The sequence below is a fragment of the Adiantum capillus-veneris genome, chromosome 25 (genome assembly GCF_014529385.1).
Source record: "Adiantum capillus-veneris isolate H3 chromosome 25, ASM1452938v2, whole genome shotgun sequence".
NCBI lineage: Eukaryota > Viridiplantae > Streptophyta > Polypodiopsida > Polypodiales > Pteridaceae > Adiantum > Adiantum capillus-veneris.
Window position 1 is genome coordinate 65142605 of NC_140955.1, and position 16762 is coordinate 65159366.

A 16762-nucleotide genomic window follows, 5' to 3' on the forward strand; every position below is an offset into this window, starting at 1 on the left:
AATGTGTCTTAATTGAAGACTAGCTGCAACAGATCTAAACATTGTTCTTGGAGAGTGTTGGGATACCAAAGAAACTTTTCACATTGGGGACACAATCACGTGCAGAGTAAGTCCAAACTCCATGTCTATCTCATACCAGTTTTCTCGTCAGTCATTAGTCTTGGGCTATGACTATAGAAGATGGAGAAGCGAGCTAGGTAGTTGGGTCCCTTTAGATTTTGAAAAGAATTGTCCAAAGTTTGAGATAGAGGTCAATGTCCATCCATTTACTAAGTCCAGAAAGCTTATAGTAACGTCAAATTGGATATTACGAGATGCGAGAGAATCTTTAGAATTTTTAGATGATTCAAAGTAGATGGCATTGTTGTGAGCACAAGGTTGGAGCCTACAATAGGTTGTCTTACATGCCTTCCCCAAAAAGAGTGACTTTTGAGCCATTGGCAGGAAGGACCTAGGATAAATCCTTAAGCTTGACTGATTTTACCCCACTGTTGATGTAAGCTTTATCTTGAAAAGTATTATCAAGTTTTTGGATGTCTCGAATTGAGAGTACAAATCAACAAGCTTTAACTTGAGAAATGTATTCGAGTTCTTTTTGTTGTATTGAGTTGAAAGTACGAATAGACAAGATGTACAACCGGGTGGTCTGTATAAGTAACTAAGATTCATCCCAAGTAGGGACTTTCATATGGACAAAATGATCAAAAATATGTACAACAGTGACTCAAGCAAAAAAAAACCACTTTTCGCTTTGTAGTGGATTTGGGGATTTGAGAAACTCTTAGTTTTTGGCTCCCCTAAAGCAACTGGGACTTGTGTTGGTGGTGATTTTGGCTTAGCATGTTTTTCTGCTTTCTTTGGAGAAATAAATGGAAATTGGAGAGGGGATTGCATCTTAATGCCTGCCTTATTTTTCTGCACCAAGCGAGGCTTCTGAAATCTAAATCTAAGTGGTGAATGGAAAGGGGAGCCCTTTGACACCCTCTTTGTAGGTCTCTTCTTCTTTGTGGGGCTCTTCTCGGGAACCTCCTCCTTGGCAGGGCTCATGACCTCCTCCTCCTTTGTAGGGTTATTCTCTTGCTCTTCATCCTTGGCAGGGCTCATTACCTCCTTGGCAGGGCTCTTCATCCTTGGCAGGGCTCATTACCTCCTCCTCCTTGGTAGGGATCTTCTCTTGCTCTTCATCCTTGGCAGCAGGGGACTCATGACCTCCTCCTGCTCTTCATCCTCTGTAGGAATCTTATTTGGCTCTTCTTCCTTTGTAGGTTTCTTTTTCTTGGAAAATTTATAGGACCCTTGCACTTTTTGGGTGGCAGAGGTGGTTCAAGATTAGCATGGATTTGCCTAAAACCTTCTTAGCTGCTTGGCCCGTGGTAGGCCTCAGGCCCCAATCCCGGGACGTAGGATGATCCGCCTTGCCGATGGCCGTTCCGCTCACGGTTATTGGCGAGAGCCGGTAACCAACCAAGAGATCATCAACGACAAAGATTGACCTTTAGCCTTATTTTACGTACTTATGCTGAGAAAGCTTTCCAAGGCCCGATGAAACCATTTAGCAAACAGCCTCGACAGTGTGACCTGCACCCGAGGCAAAAAATTAGTTTTTTTCTTGTATTTTCAGTTGATATGCAGCTAAGCGCGGTTAACTATACACCGACCTTGTTGATTTGCAACGGATAAGGGTTTTTTTGTTCTCTAGTTAAAAAGTAAAGACAAAACAAAAGCCATGGTTCCAACCCACACGAAAGGCATAACGATCTAAGCGCTGTCTCAGAGAAAGACTTAGTGAAACGCCGCTAGCAATTGTCTAGCTTATGCTACTAACTGAAACCCTCACCGGTTTCATCGGGCCATGAAACAGTGCAAAAAAGTTCAGGCTCATTTTGAAATATTGCTTTCTCCAAAAGCAAGGAAACAGACTTCTCCCTGACCCACCTAACCCAAGACTCTGGATATTCATGTAACTGTAGCCACATTAAATAAATGTATGAGCATGAGCAAATACAGAAGCATAATAGTCAAATATAGGTATCTATGCACACTTACGGTGAGTAAGGTCATCCTAAACTTTGTCTCTAGAAACCTCCATGCATTAGCAACAATGACTCTCCATCCACAAGTTGTTGCATTTGGTTGGATAGGAATATTTTGATTGAATAACTTAAGATCTTTTAGCTTGTCATCACCATAACTTGTAGTCAAGTGAGTGTGGATAAGCTTGGTAGCACTACAAGCATAAAGAAGAAATTCAACAAATGGCTTAAAAACATGAAAAAATATGGTTACTCAAAAAAGACTATGCTTATAGTTTGCATTTCCCATGCAATCCTGGTAGTGAATTCATAAATATAATTTCTTTGTCCACAAGATTGAAGATCACAAGACTCCAATGGTCCCTGTGAGTAAAAGATTCATGAGCCTTGCAAGAGATAGTTTACATATAATTCAATAAAGTAGCAAGGAATAGTGACTTACGCTTCGTGATATGGATAAAATATAAAATTGTGTGTCAACATCTCTAAATCCCTAAAGAAGCTCTTTATTTTTCCCTGTTTACTGAACAAGCAATGTGTCACCAATGGATCAAGTACAAATACTTGCATGGCCACTGATTAAGGGAAATCCCTAATGATACACCTAAGGCAAGCAAAAAGCATTGTATCTGATATCTCAAGGTTGTAGTCCATAAGCATGGATGTGTCCTCAGGGAATATGTCAAGGTAGACCTCATCATCATCATACATGGTGACATTTGCCACAATTGTATCTGTAACCTTATTCTCATAACTGGTGGTGTTGGCCACCATCAATTTTTCTGCTTACTTTGTACGAATTGCATCCTATGAAAACTTTTCTTACTCGATGATCTTCTCCTTTCCAGCTTTAACCTCCTTGGCCTTCCTTGTGGAATACATGTGTGTCACATCTTCAATAACAACAATAGTCTTTTTCTCCCTAGCAGGAGGAATGTTGAGAATGTGATAAGCCCTCAAGTCATCACTAGGGATTGGCTCAAGCAACTTATCAAACTTGTACTTAAGCCTAGAAACAAGCACATAATCCTTGCTCATTAGAGTGACCCTGTGAGCAAATGTTGCTGCAATTTAAGCATCATTCATGAAATCAATTAAGAATTCCTAAGAAGCCTCTTGAATGCACATAAGGGCTTGAGATTGCCATCTCACTGTTGTGAAAACATTATTTCTCATCCTTGTAGTTAACCTGTCTGAGATCTCCCTTACAAGTCTCATGAAAGGCAACCTTGGGATTAGCAAACAGGTGCTTTTTTGTGCATTTCTAATCTCGAGATTTCACTTGATAGTTCAACTTCTTCCTTGGATTGTCTTTGGGAGCACTTTGAGGTTTTTCAAGATGTTTCCCTTTTGGAGGACCTTGAAATTTCTTCTTAGGCTTCTTCTCTGGATCTTCTTGTGTCTCTGGTACTTCTTGCTCCTTACAAGGGTAGAAAACCCTAGCAGTCTGTTTTGTTCTAGCCATCAAAATAAGGTGAACACATGCAAGACTTCAAGACTAATGTGCCTTGAACTGCTTGAAGATACCTTTAAAGAATAGAAGTACCACCAAACGGTGCAACAGGAGAGCTTTAAAGAAGGGGTTATTTGTGCCTTATGGGTTGCTTGGAAACTTCAAGATGAGTTAGAGATGCTACCAAACAACGCAAGGACAAGGATTGAAGAAATCTGAAGGCAGCAAGGTCGCTCCGTATGGTCGACTGACTTGTGGGTTGCTTGTGAATTTGAGATGCTACCAAACAGCGCGAGGGCAAGGCTTGAAGAAATCCGAAGGCAGCCAGGTCGCTCAGTATGATCGATCGACTTGTGGGTTGCTTGTGAGTTTGAGATGCTACCAAACAGCACGAGGGCAAGGCTTGGTGGAATTAGAAGGAAGCCAGGATGCTCCATATGGTCGAACGACTTTTGAGATAGTCAGGTGGCTTTTGAGATAACCAAATGACACGAATAAGTAATAAACAAGCAAGTGGCTATGTTGGAAATCGCTCCATTTGGTGCTAAAAGTGACTAGAAGCGACGAGAAAGGATGTGGGAAAAAAATGAGTGAACCTTGGAAAAAAATTAAAATGGTTGGTGCCTCCCTTTATATAGAGGTGACCCGAATATGATTGTTAGGTTCCACGTGTCAACTTGTGGTTGGTCCACGTGGCCCAACGATCATATCTGTATGGTTAACCCTATATAAAGGGAAGAGACCAACTCTCAAAATCTTTTGTGAGATTTTTGGAAAATTACACCAACTTTCACCGCTTCTCTACAACCAAACAAAGCGATTTGAGGCTTTCATGAATTGTCTACCACCCTTATCGTGCCATTCGGTATTTTTCAAACCACCCTCACTCTCAATCCTCCTCATCTTCTAGATTCCTCTTCACCTTCTACATTCAAATCTCTTTCCGAGCGTCCTCAAACTCTTTTACCACTTGGAGCGTTGTTTGGCTTATTCTTTCCATACATTTCCACACATTCCTCATACATTCCTATAATTCTCACCTTCCTCTTCCCTTCAAGCCTCCAATCTTATAAACTTATATCCTTTTTCACTCATACCCCTTATACCCTCAAGAATATCTTCTAGAAAATAGATTGGCAGAGTGGAGTTAGTTGATGAAAGTCCCAGTGAGTTGCTTCTTCGTGCAATTGTTGAAAATGGGGGTGACATTTGTTTACACAATGAAGCAGTTAATACATTTAATCCTCAATTTAACCTTACAGATGCGATGGAGAGGCTTAAGGACTATTTATCAAAGGATTTGCTAGAGTTTGAAGGAAGAACCCGAGGCAAGTCCTATGTACAAGAGGGCAAAGAATATTTGCATGCCACATATTTCATAGATAACTCAGTTGACAAGGGAAAGGTCACAAGGAAACTGGGAACTCTCAAGAAAAAGTCTTCTTCTCCTTCTTTGACTTCTTTGTATTTTCCTATCCATATCAAGCCTTGTAATCTTGTCCCAAAGGCACTTTCTTTCATCCTTTTCTTGTGGCTCAAATTTGAAGGGCAGGGGAAAGACCAAGCAGAAGATGAAAATACAAACAAAGAGCAAGCAATTGGCAATGTTGCCATAATCTTAAAACTTGAGACAACTGAAATATTAGAAGAGAAAATTGATTTAAAGGTTGAGAAAGAGGAAAGCGTCAATCTTGATGTTGCTCAATTTAGGAGTAGCACTATCATTGATGAGCCCACAGAGGAGGTGGAAGATTCTGAGACCTCTCTCACTATACCAAATCTTCCCTTCTACCACATCAATGATAAAGATTTTATCCCTATCCATCATTATACCTCACAAAATGATGGTTTTTAGGTCAAATGGACCTTATATAAGAGTTTAACCCATTCACACATGGGCGCCCACAGTGGCTGGTCAAAGTAAAAATAGTATCAAATGAGATATGTGGTGCGCCTCTCATCGGCGATCACCCAAGCAACTATAGGACCGACAAGCCCGGTCTCTGACTCAAAACACTATGATATCCATGGATGTTTATTGGGCCAACGCCCATTTTCCGGGGTCAGCACCAACCTTGGGAAGCTTGGGTAGTCACCAAGCCTCATATTCGCTCGATGCTGACTCCACTATCCCATGTAATGACGTTGACACCTAGGTCAATGCCAAGTGATAGGGAGCATTGGGTAGTCCCCAAGCTTCCTATTCACCTAGTATTGACTCCATTGCATGACTTGTAATCACATCACCAAAAGAGTCTCCATCGTCGGTTACACCAAGGTCAACACCAAGCAATAGGGATCGTCGGGCAGTCCCCAAGCTTCCTATTCACCTAGTATTGACTCCACTGTCCCAAGGTCTTTATTGTTGTTTGTAATGGATTTAACACCAAGGTCAACACCAAGCGATAGGGAGCGTTGGGCAGTCCCCAAGCTTCCTATTTGCCCAATATTGACTCCACTGTCTGACTTGTCGGTTAATATGCCCCCCTTCTTGATGTGAATTCCGTCCTCGAAAGCTATTGAGATGAAGCCTGTTTGTTGAGGTGGAAGAGCATTTGAGGTTGGAAGTCCTTAGCCTTCAGCATTACTGTAATATCAACCAAAATTGGCACAGTAATTGCATTCTCATATATAATAAAAAAGCATATACAGTTGTAGGCACACAAATTGATTGGTAACAGAATATTAAACAATCTGTCACCAATAAACATTAAATTGTAATATAATCAAACGCATAAACATTTGTAAAGGTAAAAAACTAAATAAGTCTGGGGTTGCTAATTTAATGGTCGAAAGGCACTAATGGTCAACTATTAATACCATGGACAAGCTTTTCAATTTTCTCTAGTCAATTCAGTTGTTTAATTGCGAGAGCCAAATATTTCATGTCCGAGGGCTGGCTAGAGGCTATACCTAGAAGACCTTGTAGTTAAGCTACAATAAAAAGAATTGCTCATGAAATCATCGCCTGACTTATTTCCTTTTCTTTGACCCCCCAAAGTCTTTTCACATTGATTCAATTTTGATGTGTGTGCTTATTTTGTATGCCTTGGGTTTTTTGCTTTCCAAGAAAAAGCGCCCACACTGGGAACCTCTAGGGCTCTAGTACCATAGGCGATACATGTGAGTGAAGTACCAAATCAAGCTGGGATTTCTCTTCCAAATTAAGATTACATTGTGGCACTTTTGATATAAAAAAATTGTTCGTTTTCAGCATTTTTATTTTGTAACTTTGGGGGGTCATATAACATTGTTACCCTGCCCAGGCTCATCACACTAGTAAACACCCTTTACAATACTTAAGCTAAAGGTCAATAGGGACTAAGCCCACTAGAAAGCCCTAGTACATTACACACAATGCTGCCTAAATTGGATTAAGAACCTAAAGTAACCAGTGATTATTAGGAAGGCATTCCCCATGGTATTAAGAGAAGATCTCTTTGTCAAACTAGCTTAGCCAGACTGCTTGATTCTAAAACCTAGACAAGAGATTATGCCAAAAAAATATATAGAAGCTAATGTTTAATCTAAGCAAATGTGTGGAATATTATGCTACCAATCACAATTAAAGCAGACAAACATGGATGCAAAAAAAGACAAGGGGCAATTCTAATGGTCAAGAAACACCTGTTTGTGTTGATGATTGTGCTTGATTTGAAGAATGAACGAGAGAAATATTCCATGAAGGTCCAAATCCTAACAATAGCAACACGTTCCTATACACACTAGGAAACACAAAGAATATCTCTAGCAGGCACCTCAATGGGAAGAGGCACCAACCCTTATTGAACACAATCAAGCAACATAGGAACCCTGACATAATTATTTGCACTCCCCCTAAAGATTCAAGGGAATAGGATATTGTAGAGATTGGGAGGGAACTCTAAGGATGAAACCCTTTCTCATCATCATCAAGAAAAACAAAATCATCATCCGTGAGACCATATGTGCCATCCGTGTAATCATGTAACTCTTCCTCGTCATTAGAGGCACAAATGTTCACTGAGAACATCACTAGACGCCTAGAGTCATCTTGGTTGAGAGGGTAGTCTTGTGCAACCGGGGAGACGTCCTCTACTAAGTATGGATCAGTCGTGGTCAAGAGACGTATAAGCCATTCTAACTCCTGCAAATTCCTCTCACATGCTAGCGTATCTACCAAATCCCATTCACATGCAAGCACCGGGTAGACTATGTGAAACACTTGTGCAAAGTAAAGAGGGTACCTCTCACCCAAGGTAGGAGTGGATGATACTAGCCATATCTTTACACACAGATAGATGATGGTTAAAGTGAAAATATTATAAGGGTCGTGTCAAAAGGTCGTGTCCTTGTGCATAATGTGTTTTTATGATTTTGTGTTATGTATAGAATTCGTAGGTTTTTAGATTTTTGTTTGGTGGCTCTTGCTCTTTTACTTTTTATTTTTGTTTTTTGTGAGTATAAAGCTTTATATATACATTCCCTAAGATTGGGAGATTGGGAGGTCGGGGAGGAAGATTAAGAAGGGAGTGAGTGAATGATGGATGTCAGCAAACACTTCTCCTTCCTTGGGTAGATCATACCTTTTGGAACGATGTTGCCACCCTTTGAAACCAATTGTTCCAAGTTGTCATGGGTGAAGGCTTTAACCAATAGTTTTAGATTGCCCTATGCATTTCATCTAGTTGCAAGGGTAGTAAGGTACTCTCCCATGATTTTATTTGCAACATTGTGGTAGGTGGCGAACTTACAACGGGAGGTGCATTCTTTTTTGTTTGTATGGATATGCACAATGGTAGGTGGAGGTTGTGTCGAAGCTTCTATTTCAGTATATGAACTATATGAAGAGCAAGAAGCTTCATTTGACTTCCCTGTTCCTAAGCTAGGTGGAACAAATCATTCTTTCTTCGGTACCCCAAACTAGCTCTGGAGCAGTGTAGCATTTCGTGATTTTTTCCTTTCCGCAATCTTCCATTCATTTTGGAGCTACAGGATTGGGCTCACATGGATCAAGTGACAGGTAAGAGCACAATTTATGTTTTGGCACCCATATTTGATCATTTCCTTCATAGTAGCCTTGGGCTTCCAATATTTTAAAAGGAATCCAACGCAACATTTCTTTACATTTCTTGGGGCGAGTGAGATGTCTCTTAACAGGCTCCTGTTTTTTAGCACTAGCTATGGTCGCTAAAGAATCTTTAGGGACCCTTGTATGTTCTCTTTGTTATATTAGGATGGTCTTGTGTGTCTCAAGCTTTATTTCAACTGCAGAAGTTGAAGCTTTAGAGAGTTGGGCTATGGGGACATATGGTTCAACCTCTTAGACATGCAATGTTTTGGGTTTTATTTCCTTAAGAGGCAATATTCGGACTATGGCTTGAGTGGCAGGGCTAAGAGTTGGTTTCTGAGTTGTGACACCCCCAATCCCCCAATCAGTAGTGCATTTTGTGGCTATCATCCACGTGCGTCCAGTTTATATTACCCTCCTCCATAGTTCCATCAAGCATGACCAAAAAGTCTTGAGCTACAACCCTGTTGTCATAACTGATAGAAGTGTGTCAGATTCCAAAAATCGTAATTTTTTTCCTTGTTGAAACCCTTGACTTGGATAATACTCTCAGATAGAGATGGCTTTCCTAACTGACACCACACCATATGATAGAAAATTACACTTAGCACCCGTGTCCAATAAGGCGTTATATAGAACTTTTCCATAGGCGCTATTTAGCTCAATAGGGTATCGTAGAGGTGTGTCAGAGTCCAACCAATCATCCTCTATTTCAACGTGGAATGCATGTGTAACCCCAAGGTTGGCCTCTCGTTGGCATCTTATGCGTTGTTGTTGCTCCTTAGCCAAAGCTTGAGCTTGTATCTTCTTCAATTCTCTTTGTGCCTTGGCTGGTTTTTTTTATGGATGGCATGTAGCTCCTCTTTGCTTAAAGGATCATAATATCTTTTAAATTTGCTACCACTGAGAAATCTAATGGTTTCAACTCCATCAAGAGTCTCCATACGAATGGTTCCTTGTGGGGTGATTTCACATACTCTATATGGTCCTTTTTCTGCATATTTCAACTTTTTCTTTTAGTTACGCACTCCATGCATAAGGACTTTATCACCAACATTAATATCTTTGTTCTTTAGATGACGGTCAAACCATTTCTTCCTTTTTTTCTTTCTCCACAAGTGCATTTTGCACAGCCAATTGTCTTTCTTCATCTAACCACTCAAGGATATATAAACGCTCAACTAAAGGGTTACCATTCCAACCTTCTTGTGAAGCTATGCGTAGAATAGGAATTACAAACTCCCATAGCATACCTGCTTCTTGGCCATATACCATTTTGAATGGTGTACAATTAATAGCCACTTTGTAAGAAGTACGATAAGACCATAGAGTTGAAGTCGGCTTCAAATCCCAATCTATTGATGAGCTTCCATCGTTTTGGTCAAGATAGAGACTAAGGTCTTGTTGGTACTCTCAACTTGGCCATTTGCTTGTGGATAATAAGGTGTGGACTTATGGTGAGCTATCATGAAGTTGGTAGTTAGTTCTTTTATCACTCCATTTATAAAATGACTACCATTGTCACTCACAATCTCAAAGGGACAACCAAATCTTGTAATAATGTTCTCAAAGAGAAACTTGGCAGTTGACCTTGCATCAACCTTATGTGTCGCCCCGGCTTCCACCCACTTTGTCACATAGTCAGTGGCAACAATAATATATCAAGATTGAATGCTACAAGCTACCGGACTAATTGGGCCTACAAAGTCCAAACCCCATTTTTCAAATGGTTGACTCACTTTAACATGATGTAAGGGCATCCTATCCTTTCGTTGTGTGATCTTGTAACGTTGGCATTCATCACATCCTTTTGCAAAAAGTGATGCATCCTTGAATAAAGTAGGCCACCAATAGCCTGATTGTTTTGCAACACGTTTCTAGCAGTTAGTTCCCTGAGAAATGTCCTCCGGCTATACCCATGTGGGCTTCTTACAGTATGTATAAATACTCATCCTCACAAGCACAACGTCAAAGAATATCGTCCTTCCCTAGCCTATAGAGAGTTCCCAATCAGAGAATAAGGTTCACATTCTTTTAACAGTTTTTGAGCTATATTCTTATGAAGCTCTTGGGTGGAAAACCATCAACTAGAAAGTTCACAATCTTCTCACTCCATTCAGGCATGGTCTTGACTAGAAATAACGAAGTATCATGCAATTCATCATCGACTCCAGTAGGGGCTTCACCATTGGGTATACGAGACAAATGATCTTCCATGACATGTCTTTTACCAGGTCTCACCAGAATGGTAAAATCAAACTCAAGGAGAATTAACAACCATCATGTAATTCTTCCTGTGGAACAAGGCTTATTTACTAGATACAACGAGGTTTAATGATCCACATAGAAAATAAACTTGTTGACAAGAAGGTGGTAGTGAAATTTCTTCAGTGCGTAAATCATAGCTAAACCCTCTCACTCTGTATTGGTGTATTTTCTCTCTGCATCATTCAATTGACGACTTGCAAAGCTAATGGGGTAGTCCAATTTATGTTCTCTTGGTTGAGCTAGAACACACCCAATAGCAAAGTTTGATGAATCAATATGCACATGGAAAATGATATTCCAATAGGGCACTCGTAGAATGGGAGCGCTTGTCAAGGTCTTTTTTAATGACTCATAAGCGTGGTTACACTCCGCGGTCCAGTGGAACTCAATAAGAAGCTTGTACAAAGAACGAGCTCATTAGGAAAAGTTTGGACTCAAAAATGGGCCTTGTAAGAATCGTTGATGTGGCATAGCTTTCAAAAAGTGGGGATCGGTAATTTTTTTGCGAATAAGATCCAAACTTGTCGGAGGTTGGATATTTAGAATCTACTCTTCAAATGCTATCTATTGATATATAGCATGCATGTATCGGACATTGCCTTCATGTAGATCTAGAAAAAGGTGATTTTAGATTACCATAACGGTAACAAAACCTAGCTGATTGAAAAAAAAATGGCATAACTTTCATAGAAGTCATCCAAACTTTTTGGACCTTGGCTCTTTAGAATCCATTTTTCAAGAACTTTCCAATGATAGGTCATATCATGGGGTTCTAAGCAATATTTAGAGGGGTCTACCGGGTTGCTTTCGTTTGTACAACTTTGATGATGTGGCACTCTTAAAAGGCCCAAAAATGAGTTCAAAATTTTTCTAATTAGTATCTTGGCAAAGTTTAAAATAAACCACCGGTATTAACCAACATGGCCGATGAATCTTTGAACTCCTTTATAGTTCGTAGGTGGTGGCAATTTGGCGATGGCTTTAATTTTGCTCTCATCTGTGGAAATCCCATTTTTGGACACTATATGTCCTAAAATGACTCCATGTTTAACCCAAAATTGGCATTTGAAAGGGTTTAAGGAGATGCGATACAATTTGCACTTCTCAAACACTTTTCGTAAACATGATAGATGTTCTTTCCAAGAGGAATAAACACAAAGGTCATTTAAGAAAGCTTCACAAAACTCCCTCAAATATTCTCTAAAAGCAGTGCTTATTAATCTTTGAAAGGTAGCATCGGCATTGGTTAAGCCAAAAGCCATAACACAAAATGCGAACACTCCAAATTTGGTTATAAAGGCTATTTCAGCTTGGTCCTTTAGCACAATTGTGATTTGATTGTAGCTAGAGTACCCATCTAAAAAGCTATAAGCTTCCTTCCCTGCAACTCTTTCAAGCACATGTTCTGAATATGGCAAGGGGTAATGATCCCTCCTAGTGGCGGCATTGACTTGAGATCTACGCACACTCTGAGTTTCCCATTCTTTTTCGGGACAATCACTATTGGAGACACCCATTCTGAGTGCTTAATAGAGTATATAAATCCACATTTCACAAGATTTTCAATCTCTTCTTGAACAATCTTTGCCTACTTAGGATTCATTGGGTAGGATCATTGTTGAACTAGTTTAGCCATGCTATTCATGGGGATTTTGTGTTGCACCACGGAAGGTGGAACACCTTTCATATCATGATATGTCCAAGAAAATATATCTCTGGATTCCTTGAGAAGTTCTTTAAGTACATACTCCTCAGTCTCTGTCAGATCTTGGGCAATGAAGACAGGTTTGGACTCCTCACCTAGGTCTGCTAACTCTATTTCCTTAACTATTGTTGGACCATCATAGACTCCATTACTTCCATCAATAGGTTTTCTTTGAGCCTTTGTATACACAACCTTACGCTCCTCCATGGTGTAGGATTTGAAATGATATGGTGCAGGGTGTAAGTTTGTGGGGTCATGTTGTTCTGTGAACTATGATTTCACTTCTGCTTCCTTTTGTTGTTGAGATAGCTCTCGATTTTGTCGTCTCCTTACGGTACGGCTCAACTTTGGCTTCTCTATAGCCTCTAGTTGTGAGATGTCAATGGGTTGTGGACTACACCACATAATGCTTTGAAGGTATTCACCCGAGTTATCTACCAATTTTCGATGAGCATCACATGCCCTTATATAATTAAGCCATTATGTGGTAGATTTCTTTTCATTTATTCTAGCATGCACATTTGCTCGATATTGCCGCCTCTTATATCTCTTACTCTTCTTGTCTAATTTTTTATTACGGACGATCTCTAGTGAAGAGTCACTAGATGAATCGCTACTTGTGTCTTCTGCTCTCTTGGATAGATTGTCATCTAGGGTACCACTCGGCCCTGAATGGTTTGTCCCCACATTTGCACTAAGATTTAACTCAGATTCTTTGTCCTCAGAGTCAATTTCAATTGATGATTCTAACCCCAAATCGTATGGGCTATAGTCTTGTGAGACACTACTGGTTCCAATGTTAGTCAAACCTTCATCTGGTGGGTCATCAGAAGCTATATGCATTGCTTCTAGCATATTTAAGGGTACGATTGGTGGCATTTCATCCCCCTTAGGTGTTACCCAGGTCGTCCCCCTGTTTCCCCAAGTGTCTATGGTTGCTGCTAAGTGGACCCAATCCACATTGTCATACTCACCCATCCCATGTAGTACATCCATATAAAGAGAATCTTCCCCAACATCAGTGTCCACTTTACATGTGTAACAATACTGCAATGGGGCCAAGTGAACTGTGGTGTCAGATCTATGATCAAGTATAAACCTATTGGCCAACTTTACTACTATGGTTATGGTCCCAAGGTGACGTCTTCCCATAGTTTCCCAGCAATTTTTAGTCACAATTCTAACCCCAATGCCACCATCAAGGATTCCCTTCATAGTTATTCCCTTGGTAGTGATTGGTATGGTTGCATTGGATTCATCGCCCTCTAAGTATTATCCCAACTTGTTAACATGTATTTCTACAATAGAGTTCTCATCTAGGTTGGTTTGTGGATCTAAATGTTCCTCCTCTATTGGCACTTCCCTAGCTCCATCCATCTGTGCAAATTGTGGTAGCCCGACTTTTAGTTCTCCATTGAGAAAAGCTCAAAGAGCTAAGAATAGCTCGGGGTCTCCATATAGTTTGGACATGATGGTGGTTCTAACTTCTGAAGCCATGAAATCCATCAATTTGGCAATGTTTAACGGTACTTTTTGGGCTTTAGTCCCTTGAAGATGGGATCTCCATTTCTTCGATAGGGTCAGGTAGTCCCTCTATAAACATTCTTTCCAACAAGAAGTCAGTATGCCCACTTTCCCATGACTTTAAGTCACTTTCTTCTTGGATGACACTAGGTATGGCTAGGGGTCTATGGACTCTGTGAGCTTGTTGTTGCGTAGGGAACACCATGTCTATAATCTGGATCTCCCTAGGTGCTAGCTCTAGATCCCTTTGGGTCTCTTCTACCAAACTCCTTAATTTCTTGACTTGTTCGATCTCCTCTGTAGGGTTTGGGTAAGTTCCAATCTTCTTCTTGGGTCCTGGCCATTGTGGCTCATGATGATCTTCCCTGTCGGTTTCTTTCCTAGTGGTTGTTTTGGTCTCCATGGTTTCACCTGAATCAGAATCCTCTTCAGTGTTGTTCATATACGGGGTCATCACCAGTCCCTATGTTGGTCTTTAAACTAGGGTCTGACTTCTTTGCTTTTTGTGATCTCTTCCTTCGTGTTTTCTTCTTTTTCTGAGATTGGGCAATTGATGCCGTGTCTCTTTCTTCAAGAATATAATTTTGTTTTTGGAGCATCGATCATGTGAGTACATTTACTGGTACCACATGTGTACTTTGTGATGGCTCCTCGGTAACCTCAATCAAGTTCAATGGAATGATCTTCGGCGCATTTGGATTATTCAAACATTGGGCAATCAAATGATCTATGCCACATCGGTTACACATCAGTATCGGCATTGTAGACTTGCTTGCTTGATTGGTTTGCATTAATGTAGATTTCTTTTGTAGCCCAATAGGACACTCGACTACACGATGTGGACCTCCATACTCATAGCATTGAAGAGGTGGTCTCTTGGCAGTGTAATTGATACTTTGGCCTCTTGCCGCAAGAGCAGCTACTTGATTGATAGGTTTGACTTATCCCCAATAGTCCTCCATGTAATATTGTGGACTTTCTTCAAGTGCATCAATTCCATAGGCAATATTAGGGTTTGTATCTTCCTCACAACCTTCCAAACAAGCAATAGATGACTCACAATCCATTTGATTCACAGAAGTGATTCTCGGATATGGTGGTTGTGGTTCTAGCACTGGAGGTGGTAAGGATGTTGTTTGAACAACATTTTGGGCCCTAGGGACCATGTGTTGTGACGTTTGTTCAAGAGGTGCGACCGGCATCAATGCAGGCACTCGAGGTGTGACTGTCCATACTAAGGTTGGTCTATTGGCCATCACGTGCTTAAATACTATGCAATCCTTAGTTTGATGACCATACCTCCCACAGGCATTGCAATGCCCATTGAGTTTTACTCTAAAAGTAGGGCATTCACTGGTATTATGCGGACCATAGTATATTGAGCACCATTGTTGCTCCCTTCTTGGATACATATGATTGTTTTGTGGAGCACGATTGTCTCCAAGACTCTCTTGAATGGCCTTGGTGAGATCTACTGAAGTTATCTCAGATATCTTAGGCTCCTTAGCAATAGGCTTTAGGGTCATTGGCTGATGCCCTGATTCTTGCGAGCTAGTAGATTTAGGCTCAGCAGACACTCTTTCTCCTTGAATCATTAAATTATCCTCCAATTGGATCGCATTGGTGGTGACTGCTTCCCAAGTGGTGATACCTCTAATGACTAGGCTATTATAGATATCCTCATGTCGTAATCCCCTGATGAATCTATCAAGCAATTGGCTATTATTGAAGCACTCATTTGGATTACAATGAGAATTCAAATGCTTCAAGCAACTACTAATAAAGTCTCTCACAAACTCTCCTTCCTCTCATTGGGCTTTCTAGAGCTGGGATGCTACACCCCAAAGCACTCCCTCTCGTATGTATTCTTTCAAGAACAGTCTCCTAAGTGTAGGGTAAATCGTTTTTTCTTCCACCCTTAGGGTTCTATACCAATCCCCAGCCTTCCCACTTAAGGTTAAGCTCAAAGCATTACTCTTATGCAGGTCATTGTGTTCTCCTAGAGAATCGCATACTTGTTCAAACACTTTGATATGCTTTCTCACATCCCCGTCTCCACTAAATTTTTGTATGAGCTTGGCTATTTGTATTGCCTTACTTCTAGGCTCTCTATCAGGTGTGTTACACATATTCTCAGCAATAGATCGACCAATAGCTTGAGCAAATTTTGCCAAGTCACCTAAGTGAGTAGGCACCGTGGGTGAAGGTGCTCCAGAGACTACATGTGGAGTAGGTATTGGCATTGGGCTTGGCGCATAGGAATCCCTTGGGTTCCAAGTTTGGTACGGTGTTCTGCCATGTGGTGGTCCAAAGGTTATATGTGTTGCCCTTGGCATAACAGACTTCGGATGTGACATGCTAATGCTAGCCGGTATGGTCCCATTGAAATAAAAGCTTGGGTGTTGTGGTTGTGAAGCATAGGTTGTTGAAACAATGGGAGGGGTAGGAGCTACATTGGTACGAGGACCCATCGGTGTGTATGATTGGTACACACTTGTAGGTATTGTTGCAGGCATTGAGCTACCATGTAGCGGTGCTTTACTAACAAAAGAGGTCCATGGCATGTTTCTTGGCATGCCCATCACTGGGGTAGGCATGGTAGTTGTGGTCTCATCAAGGGAAAGTTGAGCTAGACTTGGGAAAGTAAAGCTATCACTTGTGGCCTCAGATTGCCCTGAGACCCCTGGCAAAACAACATATGGAGGATCCATCGGACTTACCGAGGGACT

At 40.8% G+C, this 16762-nt stretch overlaps 1 pseudogene; it reads right to left on the reverse strand.

Moving 5' to 3' along the window:
- Positions 1-6057: 6057 nt before the first annotated feature.
- Positions 6058-16762, reverse strand: part of LOC147425012 (uncharacterized) — a 29033-nt pseudogene continuing 18328 nt past the window's right edge.